This window comes from Cyrtonyx montezumae, unplaced genomic scaffold (genome assembly GCF_038088225.1).
Source record: "Cyrtonyx montezumae isolate F1298 unplaced genomic scaffold, pur_monq_1.0 scaffold_25, whole genome shotgun sequence".
Classification (NCBI taxonomy): Eukaryota; Metazoa; Chordata; class Aves; order Galliformes; family Odontophoridae; genus Cyrtonyx; species Cyrtonyx montezumae.
The window spans coordinates 2209504-2224587 of record NW_027071992.1 but is presented as its reverse complement, the minus strand read 5'-3'; positions in this window follow the sequence as shown (position 1 = coordinate 2224587).

Here is a 15084-nt window from a genome sequence, read left to right as displayed (position 1 = left end):
TTTAGATAGGAAGCGACCTTTAAGGTCATCTTGTTCCAATCCCCTGCTATAGGCAGGGACACCTCCCACTAGACCAGGTTGCTCCAAGCCCCATCCAGCCTGGCCTTGTGCACCCCCAGGGAGGGAGTGTCCACAGCTTCACTGGGCAACCTGTTCCAGTGTCTCACCACCTTCACAGTAATGAATTTCTTCCTGATACCTAGCCTAAATCTACCCTCTTCCAGTTTAAAACCATTTCCCCTCATTCTGTTGCTAGATGCCCTTCTAAAAAGTCCCTCCCCAGCTTACTGTAGGCTCCCTTCACACAGTGTATGGCTATAAGGTATCCTCAGAGCCTTTTCTTCTCCAGGATGAAGAGCCCTATCTCTCTCAGCCTGTCCTCACAGGAGCAGTGCTCCATCCCTCTCATCATCTTTGTGGCCCTCCTCTGGACCTGCTTCAGCAGTTCCGTGTCCTTCCTGTGTTGGGAACCTGCACTGGATCCAATACTCAGGTGGGCTCTCGTGAGAGTATAGCGGAGGGGCAGAAACACCTTCCTCAACCTGCTGGTCGTGTTTTTCTTGATGCAGCTTAGGATGCAGTTGGCCTTGTGTGCTGCAAGATCACATTGCTGGCTCATGTTGAGTCTTTCCTCAAATGACACCCCCAAATCCTTCTCCTCAGGGCTGCTCTCAAGCCATTCTCTGCCCAAACTATATCTGTGCTTGGGACTGCCCTGACCCAGGTACAGAACCTTGCACTCAGCCTTGTTGAACTTCACAAGGTTGGCATGGGCCTGCCTCTCAAGCCTGCCCAGGTCCCTCTGGATGGCATCCCTTCCCTCTAATATGTCAACTGTACCACTCAGCTTGGTGCTGTCTACAAACCTGCTGATGGTGTGCTCAATGCCACTGTCCATGTTACCTACAAAGATGTTAAATCACCAGTCCCAACACTGATCCCTGAGGAATGCCACTTGTCGCGAGTCTCCATTTGGACATTGAGCCATTGACCGCAGCTCTCTGAGTACGACCATCCTGCCAATTCCTTTCCTAGCAAGTGGCCCATCCATCAAATCCATTTTTCTCCAATTTGGTGACCAGTGTCATGCGGGACAGTGTCAGATGCTTTGCACAGGTCCTGGTAGATGATCAGTTGTTCTTCCTTTATCCACTGATGCTGTAAGTCCATCATAAAAGGCCACCAAGTTCATTAGGCATAATTTGCCCATGGTGAAGCCATGTTGGTTACCACCAGTCACCTCATATTTATTTTCCATGTGCCTCAGCAGAGCTTTCAGAGGATCTGTTCCATGATCTTACCAGGCACAGAGGTGAGACTGACTGGCCTGTTGTTCCCTGAATCTTCTTTTTTCATGAAAATGGGGGTTATGTTTTCCCTTTTCCAATCAGTGGAATATTTATGGTTCTCCACAGATATTCAGCAAGCGTATACAATTGTCAACTGTTGGAGAGATCTCCTGGGAAACTGTCTTTAGGGACAAAGGAAAGGAACAGAGCTGGATGCACTTTTAGAACGTGTTTCTGAGAGCACAGGCGCTCTCCATCCACCAGCATAAGAAATCAGGCATAGGAGGCAGGAAACCAGCATAGCTGAGCAAGGACCTGCTGAGGCAGTGGAAATGGGGATGGGTGGCCTGGAAAGAGTCCACAGATGCTGTCAGGATGTGCAAGGATGGAATCAGGAAAGCCAGGGTGCAGATGGAATTAAGCTTGGCAAGGGATGTGAAAAACAGGAAGGATTTATTTAGGTACATCGGTCACAAGAGACAGGCTAAGAAGAGTGTACCCCCTCTGATAAATGAAAAGGGAAATCGGGCCTCTTCAGATGTGGAGTACTTAATGAGCTCTTTGCCTTGGTCTTTACTGTCAGTCAGGTTTCCCAAATCCCCCATGTCCCTGAACTTCCAAGGAGGGGTCAGGGGATAAAAATCTCTCCCAGTGTAAGAGTGGAGCAAGTCCAAGACCACTTCACGAGGCTGGATGTGTACAAGTTTATGGGTCTGGATGGTACACATCCTAGGGTTCTGAAGGAGCTTGCCAAGTCCCTCTCTGTCACTTCTGAAAACTTGTGGTTGTCAGGTGAAGACCTTGGTGACTGGAAAAATGGAAACAGCACTCCCATTTTGAAGAAAGGGAGAAAGGAAGACCTGGGGAGATACAGGCTGGTGTGCCTCATATTTGCGCCTTGGAAAGTCATGGAGCAGATCCTCCTGGAAACTATGTTAGAGCACATGTGAGATGAAGTGATCTGTGTCAGCCAGCATGATTTCAGCAGCAGCACATCGTGCCTTATCACTCTGGTGGCCTCTCAGAGTGATGGTATCAGTGGATCAAGGAAGGGCAACTGGTGTCATCTATCTGGACTTGTGCAAGACCTGTGGCCATCAAAACTTTTTTCCGTCAAAAAAGGAGTGGCCAGCAGGGAAGGGAAGGTGATTGTCTCCCTTTACTCTGCCCTCATGAGGCCCCATCTGGAGTACTGTGTCAAGGCCTGGAGTCTCCAGCAAAAGAAGCTGATGGAGTAGATTCAGAGGATGGCCACAAAGATGATCAGATGGCTAGAGCACCTCTCTTAGGACAAAAAGCTGAAAAAGTTGGGATTGTTTAGCTGGAGGAAGAGAAGGCTCTGGGGAGACCTCATTGCAATTAAGGCAGAAGTACTTTAAAGACACAAGCAGGAGGAGGACCAACTTTTAACACACACAGATAGTGACAGGACAAAGGGAAATGGATTTAAACTGAAAGGGGGAAGGTTTAGGTAGGTGTTAGGAATAAATTCTTCATTCAGAGGGTGGTGAGGCATAGGCACAGGCTGTCCAGAGAAGCTGTGGATGCCCCATCCATGAAGTTGTTCAAGACCAGACTTGATGGGTTCCTGGGCAGTGTGATCTAGAGGTTGGCAGCCCTGCCCATGGCAGGTGAGTTGGAACTATATGATCTTTGAAGTCCCTTCCAGCCCAAGCCATTGTATGATTTTCCAATTCTATCAAGTTTAAACTTCTGCTAAAACAGTTCCCTACAGTAGGTTGCAGAGGAAAGTGTCCAGGCAGGTCTTGAACATCTCCAAAGGCGGAGATTTGCCAGCCTCTCTGGGCAGCCTGTTCCAGTACGAAGCCTTTTGTGTCAGTTACAAAAACTGCCTTGCTTTTGACAGTGGTGGTGTCCATAGATAAAGTTTATGTACAAATACAATAAGATAAGATTGGAAAAAGCATCAGCACAAGGGTTTTTGTTGGTTATTTTTTTATTCCAGGATTTGGAATAGTTTTACTTACCTTTTGTGACATAAGTCAGAACTCTGGAAGGAATATTTAGGACATCTGGTGGCCATAGATAAATATGCAATTAGTCATCTAAATACTGTTTGCAACAGGCTTGCCTTGCAATCATGCTTCATGATTCATGCTATCATGCAAATCATGCTTCATCTTTAACTATGTTTTATCACACTAGCTCATTGAGTACATAGCTGTTGCAACCTGCTTGGCTTCTGTTAAGAATAACAATAATCAAGTATGATTTATTTTGAGCCTGCAGTGTGCTTGCTTATGCAAAGGTCTTAACTTGTACACTTCTGCAAACTGGAATATAATCTAAGTACCTCCTCTCTTGGACTGAGACCATTTTCCTGTTTTTGGCAGTTTGCTTATATGTTTTTTGTTTTTTTTTTAAATTGTGAATCCCTACTGTTTCTTCCTGAATTTTAGTACTTTTCTTTGCAAACTTGATAGTTCTTATCATGAGATTTACCTATACTGGAATTTGAGCATCTCCTATGCATTGTATTGATATCCCTTGTATAATTTAATCAGCACTTTTTCTTTCTGCCGCTACATTGCCTCAATAAAAGCAGCAAAGCTCATTCTAAGATCACAAAATGCAGAAGGGGAAAGAGCTCTGTTTTAAAGAAAACTGCGTTTTCTTGCAGAAACTGGGATTGCTTGTGGTGAGCTGAAGAGCCAGAACTGCTGGCCATTGTGTCATAATCTTGTCTCCTTAATTCTTCTTTAGTGCCAGCACTGTGTGATCTCTTTCCAGTCTTTATGTTGTTTTGACAAAGAAGCTTAGAGCCAGATGGAGCTGTAACACTGTGGCTTTGCATTTGCTATATGCTTTTTATTCGTCCTGTGGCCTTGGTGCTACCAGCACTCCAGGGAGCTTTGCTTGTTTACCTGTTTTTCTTTTTGGATTTTGTGACTATTCCTGTTCTCTTGATTGCTGCGATCTTAATTTCTGGTTGACTGCTTCTGGTGGTGCATGGTCACTTATGCTTTGTGTGCTCCATTATAAAGATTCCTTTATGAATCTCTACAATAGTAGCAGGCTTTACCTGTGGCTCTTAACATTTGTTTGCTTCTCTGAGGCAAGGGAGGAATTACTATAAAAACAAAACAAAACAAGACAAAAAAAAAAAAGATAATTTCATCACTTTTCTTTGAATCCCTCTGTTCCCTCTTGCATTTCTTAATTACATTAACTTTGTCTGAGGTAACTAAGGTATACTCTCCATATGGCTGTAATAAAATCACAGGATAAAACAAGAATAAGTCTGGATTTAGCTTGTCAGGTTGAGAGAGGGAAACTTCTTGGAGGGCTAAACTGAATGCTATAAACAGGTTTAATGATGTATGCTTTGTTGTTACCCAGTAGTGTGAGAGACTAGGGAAGATAGATGCATGGCTGTAGTCCTTTTGAGCACAAAATACAGTACTGCATAGGAGAACCTTCTATTGATTCTTCACAAAAGCCTGCTTCAATCTGTTCTTCCTAAAACCCACCACCCGCAGCAGGAAGGCTCCAGGAGCTCTGTTCTTGCTAGTTCTTGCTTCTTGAGAGCTGCAGCTCGCATTTCTCTTACAAATCCAAAATGGCCAAACTTTGTTCAATGCCAGTATCCACCTGTTTTTCACGCTCCCCAAGTAGAACTGGAATAAAATCTCAATGCTGATGCTACTGAAGTGTCCTCCTGTTGTTTGTGTTCAGTTCACCCTACTATTTTTATTATTTTCACTCAATTTGTGGGCTACTTATTCATAAAACTATTCTCTTTGCAGACTGCTTTGTTCTTTCAAACAATTACTTGGGGAGTTCTGTCTCTTCCTTACAATAATCAGATATACAGACAAGCAGGCAGATCCTGCACAAGAACTTTCTGAGAAGCTTGCTTTGTGGCCTGCATAGAAACTGGCAGTGTCATAACTACTTCTAGTGGTACCAGTTCAAATCATGCCCAGAAATCTAAATAGTAACAGCATCCATTACAATGGTAAAAAGAAAAAAAAAAAAAGAATGGCTTGCAAGGGAAGAAGGAGGAGAAGGAGGCATTTTTGTCTCAATGAGTATGTTTAATGGAATGGGGTTTATTGCGTACTCCATGAGATTTGTATCACATCAGTAGAGGTGTTCCGCTGTTAATAGTTCCACTGTCCTAACTTTAGCAATGGATCATGAACTATGTACTTTGATTTTGTGACACCTCCAGTTTGGGTCAGACTGGTGGGCAGGTAACCTCAAAGAATGTATAGGCCATCCCTGAATCAGTTTTTTATTTCTTTTTTTCTTTTGCTCTCTGTCTCCTCTCTGTCTCTAACGTCATTGATAAAGAAAACTAAACAGAAAATTAGCAGATAGTTGTTCAGTTCCGAGGTTTATTACTGAGTTGACATAAGTAAAAGTTATTCTAGCTACTTGAAATATACCTGGAACTTACAGCCTCTTTTTTTTTTCCACATCAGCATCCTGAGGAAGACAACAGAGAAGATAGCCACGGCTGCCATCAGTTTTTTTTACCTTTGTATGTGATGGTAGAAACCTGTTCTAATCTTATAAGGCCTTTACTGCAGGAGTTAAGCTGATACATGTTTGAATGTATTTCATTCCTGCCACAGAAGGTAGTGTCTGTCAGAGAAATAAAGCAGATGGTCAAATAGGGTAACAATTTTAACATTCTGATCTTAACATCATACTTTCCTCCTTGAGAATGGTCTTTGCCATCTTGAAGTTCCAGTAAGGTCAGAGATGTGGTGTGCTATTCAGCATGTACTGTTTGCCTCCTTTAACTTCATATTCTTCTAGGGCTTCTAGAGAATCACAGAATCATAGAATTGCTCAGGTTGGAAAAGGCCTTCAAGATCATCAAGTCCAACAGCAACCATACCAAACTACCCTACCTCTTATAACTCACAGCTACATCATGTCCATGAGTACCACATCCAAATGGATTTACAATTGGAAGAAAAGGGGGTGAGTTTGACGTAGCACTGGCATAGTCTGCACAGTGGGGTGTGGAGTCTCCTTCTCTGGAGATATTGAAGACCCGCCTGGACGCCTACCTGTGTGACCTGGTGTAGGGAACCTGCTTTGGCAGGGGGGTTGGACTCGATGATCTCTTGAGGTCCCTTCCAACCCCTATGATTCTATGATTCTGTGATTCTATGATTCTATGATTTAAACACATTCAGGGATGGCGACTCAACCACCTTCCTGAGGACCCTATATCAGTGCTTACCAACCCTTTATATACAGAAGTTTTTCCTTATATCTAATCTGAACCTCCTCTGGTACAACTTGAGGGCATTTCCCCTTGTCCTGTCACTTGCCACCAGTAAGAAGAGCCCAGCCCCACTCTCACTGCAATCACCCTTCAGGTATTTGAAGAGAGCAATAAGGTCTCCCCTCAGCCTCCTCTTCCCCACACTAAATAGCCCCAGTTCCTTCTCTCACTCCTCATAGAGCATATTCTCCAAGCCCTTCTCAAACCTTGTTGCCCTTCTTTGCACCTACTCCAGCACCTCAGTGTCCTTTCTGTATTGAGGTGCCTGAAACTGTACACAGTACTCGAGGTGGGGGCTCACCAGTGCCAAGTACAGGGTGGGGATTACTTCCCTAGTCCTGCTTACCACACCATTTCCAACACAAGCCAGGATGCCATTGGCCTTCTTGGCCTCCCGGGCGCACTGCTGGCTCATGTTCAGCTGACTGTCCATCAGTACACCAAGGTCCCTTCCTGTCAGGCACAGCTTTCCGTTTGGATCTGAGTGGTCATTTCCAGAACGTGTGCATGTGCATTTGTGCACACACATTTCTCCTCCTTTCCACGACCAGATTTTTGATTGCTGTCTAATTTCTAGGCTAAAGCAAAACACTTTTTCCTAAAAAGCAATCTAAAATGGTTTGTAAGTTAATAGGCAAATAAGGCATAGATTTACACTAGAAAAATGAACAAATTGTATGTGTCACCACCACATGTAATGGATTTTGGTTTTGTTTTCTTTCTGTTTGCATGTGTATTTGGAAAGTTTTTGTGTATTTTATTTCACCTGAATCACAGCCAAGTGGTAGATTTCATGCAGCCTTTGTGCTTCTCTTTGTCAGCTGGCAGAGGCCAAATTATTTTTAATTACTGAAAAATCATGGAATTTCAGGACATCATTCCCAGTTGCAGTTTCATTTCAGAAGGTGTCAACGAAATAGCACAATTTGCAATTTTCTTACAATAAAAAACACTGAGCTGGTTCATATCGTTTGAGTCTTCAAGAAGCAGAGAGTCCTTGAGCATTCCTTCTCAGCTGTGATTTCTGTGTACTGTGCCAAAAAGCTTTTTGCTTCACCACTAAACAGCTTTTGTGTTCTCTATAGAAGTGGTAATATTGCATTCTTCTCACAGTGAAGGGCGATAGTGAGAGTCCAAGTTTCTGCTACAATAATACATGTAGAAATATGTTGGGAATGGGTAAAGCAGATGCACTTTAAACTGCAGTATCTGCAAGTGAAACTGCACTGGGGATCCAAGGGAAATGCCTTTCTTGTTAGCTTGAGTAAAGCTGATGTGCCAGAGAAGGGCACTACTGTGTATGAAGCAGAGTTAGAAATATTGCAGGCTGTTTTGTAGGCTGCTTGGAGCTCAGTGTCTCAAAGGCAGATGTTTCTGAGGCTTCATGTTTGTATATTTACTAAGAGTAGAAATTGGTTTGCTCACAGACAACAACTGGCTTTTTACTAGCATTTTTCCTGGTAAAAACTTCGTAGTTACATCTTCTAACCAAGTACTTTCCTTCTTTCTTTGCTCCCCAGCATCTAAACTGAGACCAGAGTCTGACATCCATTCCTTGGTATTCCTCAAGTTGAACACCTGATGCTTTCATTTTGCCTCTCTCCTATCAGTGTGACAGGTTCAGGCAATATAATATATATTCGTTATAATATATTATTATATATATATATATATATATATACATTGTATATATATAAATATATACATTGTATATATATGTGTGTGTGTGTATATATATATATATATACACATTCTAATATATATATATATAATGCTGGTGGTACATGTACATTTTTTTCCCATCCTTACTCATTAAATCTAAGTAAATCTGTGTTTTTAATATTCCTTATACAAAAAAAGGCCAAAGCATCTTGCCTTTCTCTGTTAGAATTTCCCATCACTTGAAATTCATCAGTCAGATCTAGTATTTCTTTGAAGACATGTTCTCTATCCTGCCAACAGGAACAGTTTGAGGTAGGAATTACTGGCTGAAGATTCTGGCCAGTAAATCACATTTGGGGAATACAGCAGACTTTTCTGATTTCAGAATCCACATTTGATGAGTAAACCTTATTCTAAATGCATGGTTAGTTTCAGAGTGACAGTAACATCTGGTCGCTTAGCTATTACCCTGTTTAATGCTTGCCAGCAAGAGCAGGGAAGTTCAAACCTTTTTAGTGACAAATGTTCCATTAAAAATCCAGAGTACATCCCAAGGCCCTGAGGTGCTCTGACCAACTAATTGGCAAGTCCATTACAGAGCTCCACTGTTTTCTTCAGTGCAGAGCCTGGATTTATATGTGTCAGATCACTGATATAGGGATAACAGTGCTGGCATGATGGGACATGCATGGAGCTTGAGTTAATGGTGTTCTCCACCCAGGGAATGCTTGTTGCTATCACAAAGCATGAAGTTTGAGAGCGCTGAGGAGGGGCAGTAAGATGAGCTAACACTTTGGGTTAGGCAGCAGATGTAACCTGCTAAATTGCAGTGTGCATCCCTAAAATGCTTCAAGGAGTCTCTGATGACATAAGTTTGAAGCCTGTCATTAATGCAGATAGTTCTTGTTTTTCCTTTCCTTCTTATTTGGTTCCCTCTTTTCATGTTCATAGTGGGATACAGCTGGGCCCTAATGCTAGTTGAGAAAAATGGGTGACTCAAAAGAAAAAGACTGCATGATGTGAGGCAAGGTTTTTCTATCCACCACCAACCTCCTGATGCTTCTACTCTTCCATCGTGCCTATATGTCATCCTTGCTCAGACTCCCCTTGCAAGACAGTTTTATTTTAAATGTTTTGAGTTAATTTTGCATGTGTGAAAATTAAGCCAACCCTGACCAGTCAGCTTCTGGTGATTGTACAAGAAGTCTGGAACAGAAACAGAAAATGAACATAGTTTTGCTGACTTACTGTTCTGTGATGCTTGTCTAAACCACATGCTTCAAGAACCTGACTGTGTTTCAAAGTTAAAGGCACCAGTGGTTTACCATCATGTGTTTGCTGGCCACACCGCTTTCCTGCATGCTGTTCAGTTCTTGATTCTTTCTTTTCAGTCCTGACTTTGTGGAGAGGAGCTGTAAATTAGAGGAGCTGTGTTAATACTCTTACCCCCAGTCCTGACATGAGCAGTCCTTCCTTGAGGTTGTGGCTGCTGCTATTGCTATAAAAAAACTCTCAACTGCAATGGTGCCTGAAATGTGGTGGGATCCTGCAGGATCCCTGTGAGCTGGTGTCCGTTGCAACTAAATAACCTTCAGACTGACAGAAATAATCTTGTGAGAGTGTTAAGTACCCCAGCTCTAACTTTAATACATGCAAATGTCAGAGTACCACCTGTTTGCCTTTAATAAAATCTAGTCCTAGAGTAATTCTGAGCTCTTCAGTCCACAGCAGAACACCAAATTTAACACTGATTCATCTTATGACCTGCTTTTTCTCCTAGAGCATCACTTTTTTTCTTTGCACACACAAGTAAAGAGAAAGGGGCTTTATGCAATACATCCTGCAATCCATACTGATTCCTTTTTTGATGATATCTACATGTATATGCAGTGTAATAGCCTGTAGTCATACAGTTTCGGAGATTAGGGCATTTTAAGACTAGAAATAAAGTTTTAAATAGTTATCTTAAATGTTATAGAACACACACACACAGATGACAAAGCAGATGTTGGAGTCTTTCTACAGGGAACCTTATTGTACTATTGCTGACTTAGTTTGCAGTAGCAAGCAAGATAGCCTGAAATTGTACAAAAAGCTGAGAAATTCAGAGGAGAAGCATTACTGCACCCAGTGCTCACCAACAGATGGAATAATTAGAAAGGTTAAAATTGGAAGCAGTCTGGGCTGCAGTGATTGTGCCCTGGTGCAGTTCATGATCTTGAGGGACATGGGCCTGGCAAAGGGTTAAGTCAGGATCTTGAATTTTTTGGGAGCATGTTTCCAGTTCTTTAGAGTTAGTGGATGAGATCCCCTGGAAATTAGCACTAGGGGTAAAGGAACTAAATTATAGAGCTGACAGGTCTTTAGGAACACTTTTCCCAGAGTGCAAGAGCTCTCCATCTCCATGTTTAAGAAATCAAGCAGGGGAAGCAGGAGGCCAGCATGGTGGAACAAAGACCTGGTGATCAAACTGAGGGATAAGAAGGAAAAGTACAGGCAGCAGAAGCAGGGATGGGTGGTCTGGGAAGAATATAGGGATTCTGTACAGATGTACAAAGATGGGATCAGGGAGCCAAGGCACAGATGCAACTGAACTTGGCAAGGGATGCAAAGAATAATAAGGGATTTTACAGATACACAGCATCACAGAATTGTAGGGGTTGGAAAGAACCTCCAGAGATCATGGAGCCCAACCCCCTGCCAAAGCAGCTCCCTAGCCCAGGTTGCACAGGTAGGCATCCAGGCGGGTCTGGAACGTCTCCAGAGAAGGAGACTCCACCACCTCTCTGTGCAGCTGTGCCACTGCTCCGTCACTGCACTGGGAAGAAGTTCCCACGCACATTTGTGCGGAACTTCCTATGCTTCAGTTTGTGGCCATTTCCCCTCATCCTATTGCCACACACTGCTGAGAAGAGTCCAGCCTCGTCCCTTTGCCTCCTGCTCCTTAGATATTTATAGACATGGATCAGATCCCCTCTGAGTCTTCTTTTTTCAAGGCTGAACAGACCCAGGTCTCTCAGCTTTTCCTCATAAGGGAGGTTTTCCACACCTTTTATCATCCTTGTAGCCCTCCGCTGCACTCTTTTGAGGAGATCCCTGTCATTGGTCAGAATAAAAATAAATACTAAACAGAGTGTACCACTCTGGTAAACCAGAGGAATGAACTGTTGATAACAGACACACAGAAGGCTGAGATTCTCAAAAACATTTTTGCTTCTCTCTTTATTGGCAGTCTTCTCACAACTCTAAAGTCTGTGAACCTCACAGGAGGAACTAAGGGCACTAGTCACTTCCCTCTGTGAGTGAAGATTGGATTTGATAACACCTGATGAACCTAAACATACATAAGTTTACAGGGCCTAATGGCATGCATCCCAGGGTATTGAAGGAACTGGCTCATGTTGCTGCCAAACCACTCTTCATCATATTTGAAAAATCATGGCTGTCAGGTGAAGTCCCTAGTGTCTGGAAAAAAAGGAAATATCACTACCATTTTTACAAATGTATGAAGGAGTACGCTGGGAACTACCAATTGGTCAGCCTCATCTCTGTGCCTGAGGAGGTCAAACAATCATAGAAATCATGTGAGCTGGAAAGAACCTTTAAAGGTAATCTAGTCCAATTCCCCCACAATGAACAGGGACACCTACTGCTAGATCAGGTTGCTTAGAGCCTCTCCCAGCCTGGTCTAGCATGCCTTCCCTTGTCTTATCACAACAGATCCCACTAAAGAGTCTGTTTCCTTCTTACTTATAGCCCCCCTCTAGAAGCTGAAAGGCCTGAAGTACTAAAGCCTGAACAACAGGCCCTGAACCAAAGTTGACCTCTAGAGGAATCTCACAGCCAAACATTACACAACACATACAGTGAAATTTTTATCTATTTTGCTATTTTCTTATGAATATATGTTTCTATGCCAATTCATAAAGATGTGTTGTAACACTTTCTGTGTAACAAGAACAGTTAGTGGATCTTTCTTTATTTAGTGGCATGTTGCAAGACCCTGAAACCAGACATCTGACCTTGCTGAGAAACACGTGGTTAAAGTCCAAATAGATAGAGAAACTCCCCTGGTTCCTCCTTGAGTGCTGCCTAGGCTTTGGGTGTAATCCAAAAGGATGAAAACAGATGTTTCTGCATTTGAAGTTACGTAAGCTGGTTTATTATCTATATGGAAGTTGGTCTGCTTAGCAGCTACTTTGGAGACCTCACCTACAAGTGGACAAACAGCTTAGGACCTCCCAGTTGCTCAGAAAAGTTCTCCATATCTTTGCTGTAACCAGGGCTCCCCAGAAATTATGGATCTGGGTGATGGTAAAGTATTAGAGCAATAAATGATATATCTTTCTTAATCACTGTAGTTAATCTTAGTAATAGCAGTAGCAGTAGTAAGAATTAGGTGCATTACTTTGTTTTGTTTTATTCCTGCTCTATCATTTCACTTACAATTTGATTGCTTTAAATATAAGGAAAGATAAACTCATTCTTTAAGGTGGTGTTTTTATCCTTTATGCTGACCCTGTCCATTGGCAAAACATAAATTGACATAAACTGACATCACAGACAGGATCAGAACAAAATGGTACAAAATTTCAGCTTCATCTGAAATTCCCAGGTGAGAAGACTTTTCCTATACTTCACTGGATCTCAAGTGGGCTAAGGTTGGAGATGTGAACAATGGAAAGTCAGTTGAATCACTGGATACATTAAAATGTATGGGAAGATGGAGGTGAATTCTGTTAACAGCATGCAGGAAACAGCACCAACAGAAAGAGCAGTTAACAGAATGCTCCCACATGGAGCAACAGCTGTGTGATTTGTGGAATCAAACTGTGATGTTACAGTGTCAAAATACAGTTGCTTATCAGTAAGTTGTACACTTATCAGACTGTAGCCGAAAAGACTGCGGTTTGCATTGTGCAGTAAAACAAGAAAAAGAGGATGAGTGAATCACAGAAATGTGCATTTACTGCCAGCAGAAGCACATGTACAATGGGATCCCAACAGGTGGGATAGAAGTACTTGGGATTCTATGGATTCTGATGAGGTTGGGCACCTAGATGAGTTTGTAGGTGTGAAACCTGCATGAAGACGAAAAATGGAATTAGATGCTAATGGGCAACAGGTGAAGTAGGATGTGATAGAGGATTATATTCAGTTTGAAGTAAATGAAGTTCAAACAAAGATCAGGGGAGCCTCTGTTTTCCCAGATGGTTGTTTGTATGATCAGGGAGCATCAGGATTATGGACTGGGGATTCTAAAAAGTTTTTAATTGTGAGTTCAGATTCCTTTGTGCAAGATGCATTTTGAAATAATGCTTATGATACTGATTTGTTAGTCTCAGCAGCTCAGGAATGTAATGCTATTTACCCTACAGAATATGATTGGCCAGGATCTCAACATCAGTGATATACTCTTCGAGACTGTGTACAACAAATGAAGCAAGAAAAGATGAAATTGGCCATTTTTATAGGAGATGCTGATACTATGATGTGGAATGCTCTATCTGTTTGTATGATAAATAATTATTATTAATTAAAAGTGTTCCACCAGCATATGAAAATGTGACTACAACATAACAAGGCAGGAAAGCTCCTTGATGGGATAATTGAAAAAATACAGTTTCTAGACGACCTTGTAGAATGGAGTCTCTGGGGAAATTCAGGAAACCAAGATACTCAGGGCAATCCTAAGAGCAGTGAATACAGGATTTCTTGGAGAAAAAATATTTGCATCTTTATTAAGAGATGGTATGTCTAGTGGTAAGATTGATGACTTTCCAACACATGAGTTACGGAGGATATATAAACAGAGAGGGTTGAATAAATCTACCAAGAAAGTGCAGAATTGTAAAGCAAAAGATCCAGGAACAACTCAACCCTACAACACCTCTTCTGGTGCCTCAGCAGGATGCCCCATAAGTGGACTAGCTGTTCTGGAGAAGAAGGGGAATTTGAAGGGTCTGACTTTGAATCTCCCAGATGGTCAGTACCAGTTTGGGGTGAAAAATCGTATCAGCACTGGGACAGTTTTAGTAGCAAAAGTAAAAACACCTCTGTCCATATTCCTGTTGAAACCAAATTAGTCACAATAATACAGAATTCCAGGGGGGCATGAAGAGATATCACAGATAACTGAAGATTTCTTGGATGCAAGAGTTTTAAAATGAACTACCACAGATTTGAACAATCTAGTCTGGTCTGTCAAAAAGAGTAATGGGTCATGGAGAATGACGTTAGATTTTAGGGAATTAAATAAGTACATCCCACTTCTTATGGTTACTTTAACACTGAAAGTACTGGGATACTGTTACTTTAATTAAAAATGTTCAGAAGCATTCTGGAACTTGGTATCTGTGTGTGGAAGACAGAGATTTGATCTGAGACTGCCACCATGGCTTTACCAAGGGCAAATCATGCCTGCCCAATCTGGTGGCTTCCTGTGTTGGCGTGTCAGCATCAGTCAACAAGAGAAGAGCAAGTGGTGTAATTTACCCAGACTTCTGTAAGGCCTTTACCTCTTCCCACTCAGAGGGTCTTGGGGGAGGTGAATCTTTAGCTAGGAAGTCTCCTGAGTCGTGCCTCTTCTAGTCAGAAAGCGATAGCTAATGTGAGTCATCCAAGATGCAGAGGAGTAATACACATCAATTTATTGAGAGCTTTCTTAACAACTAACGACAACTATTTGAAGGTGAAATTGGCTAACTGGCTAATTATGATTAATAAGCGCTACAGGTAAGACAATTTTAAGCAATGCCTACTATGAAGAGTAAAGGAATAAAAGAAGATAAAAAACAGAAAAAGAGGAAAGAGAGACAGACAGATATATAAACACAGCAAAGCAAAGCAGTTCACCATTCCTAGATG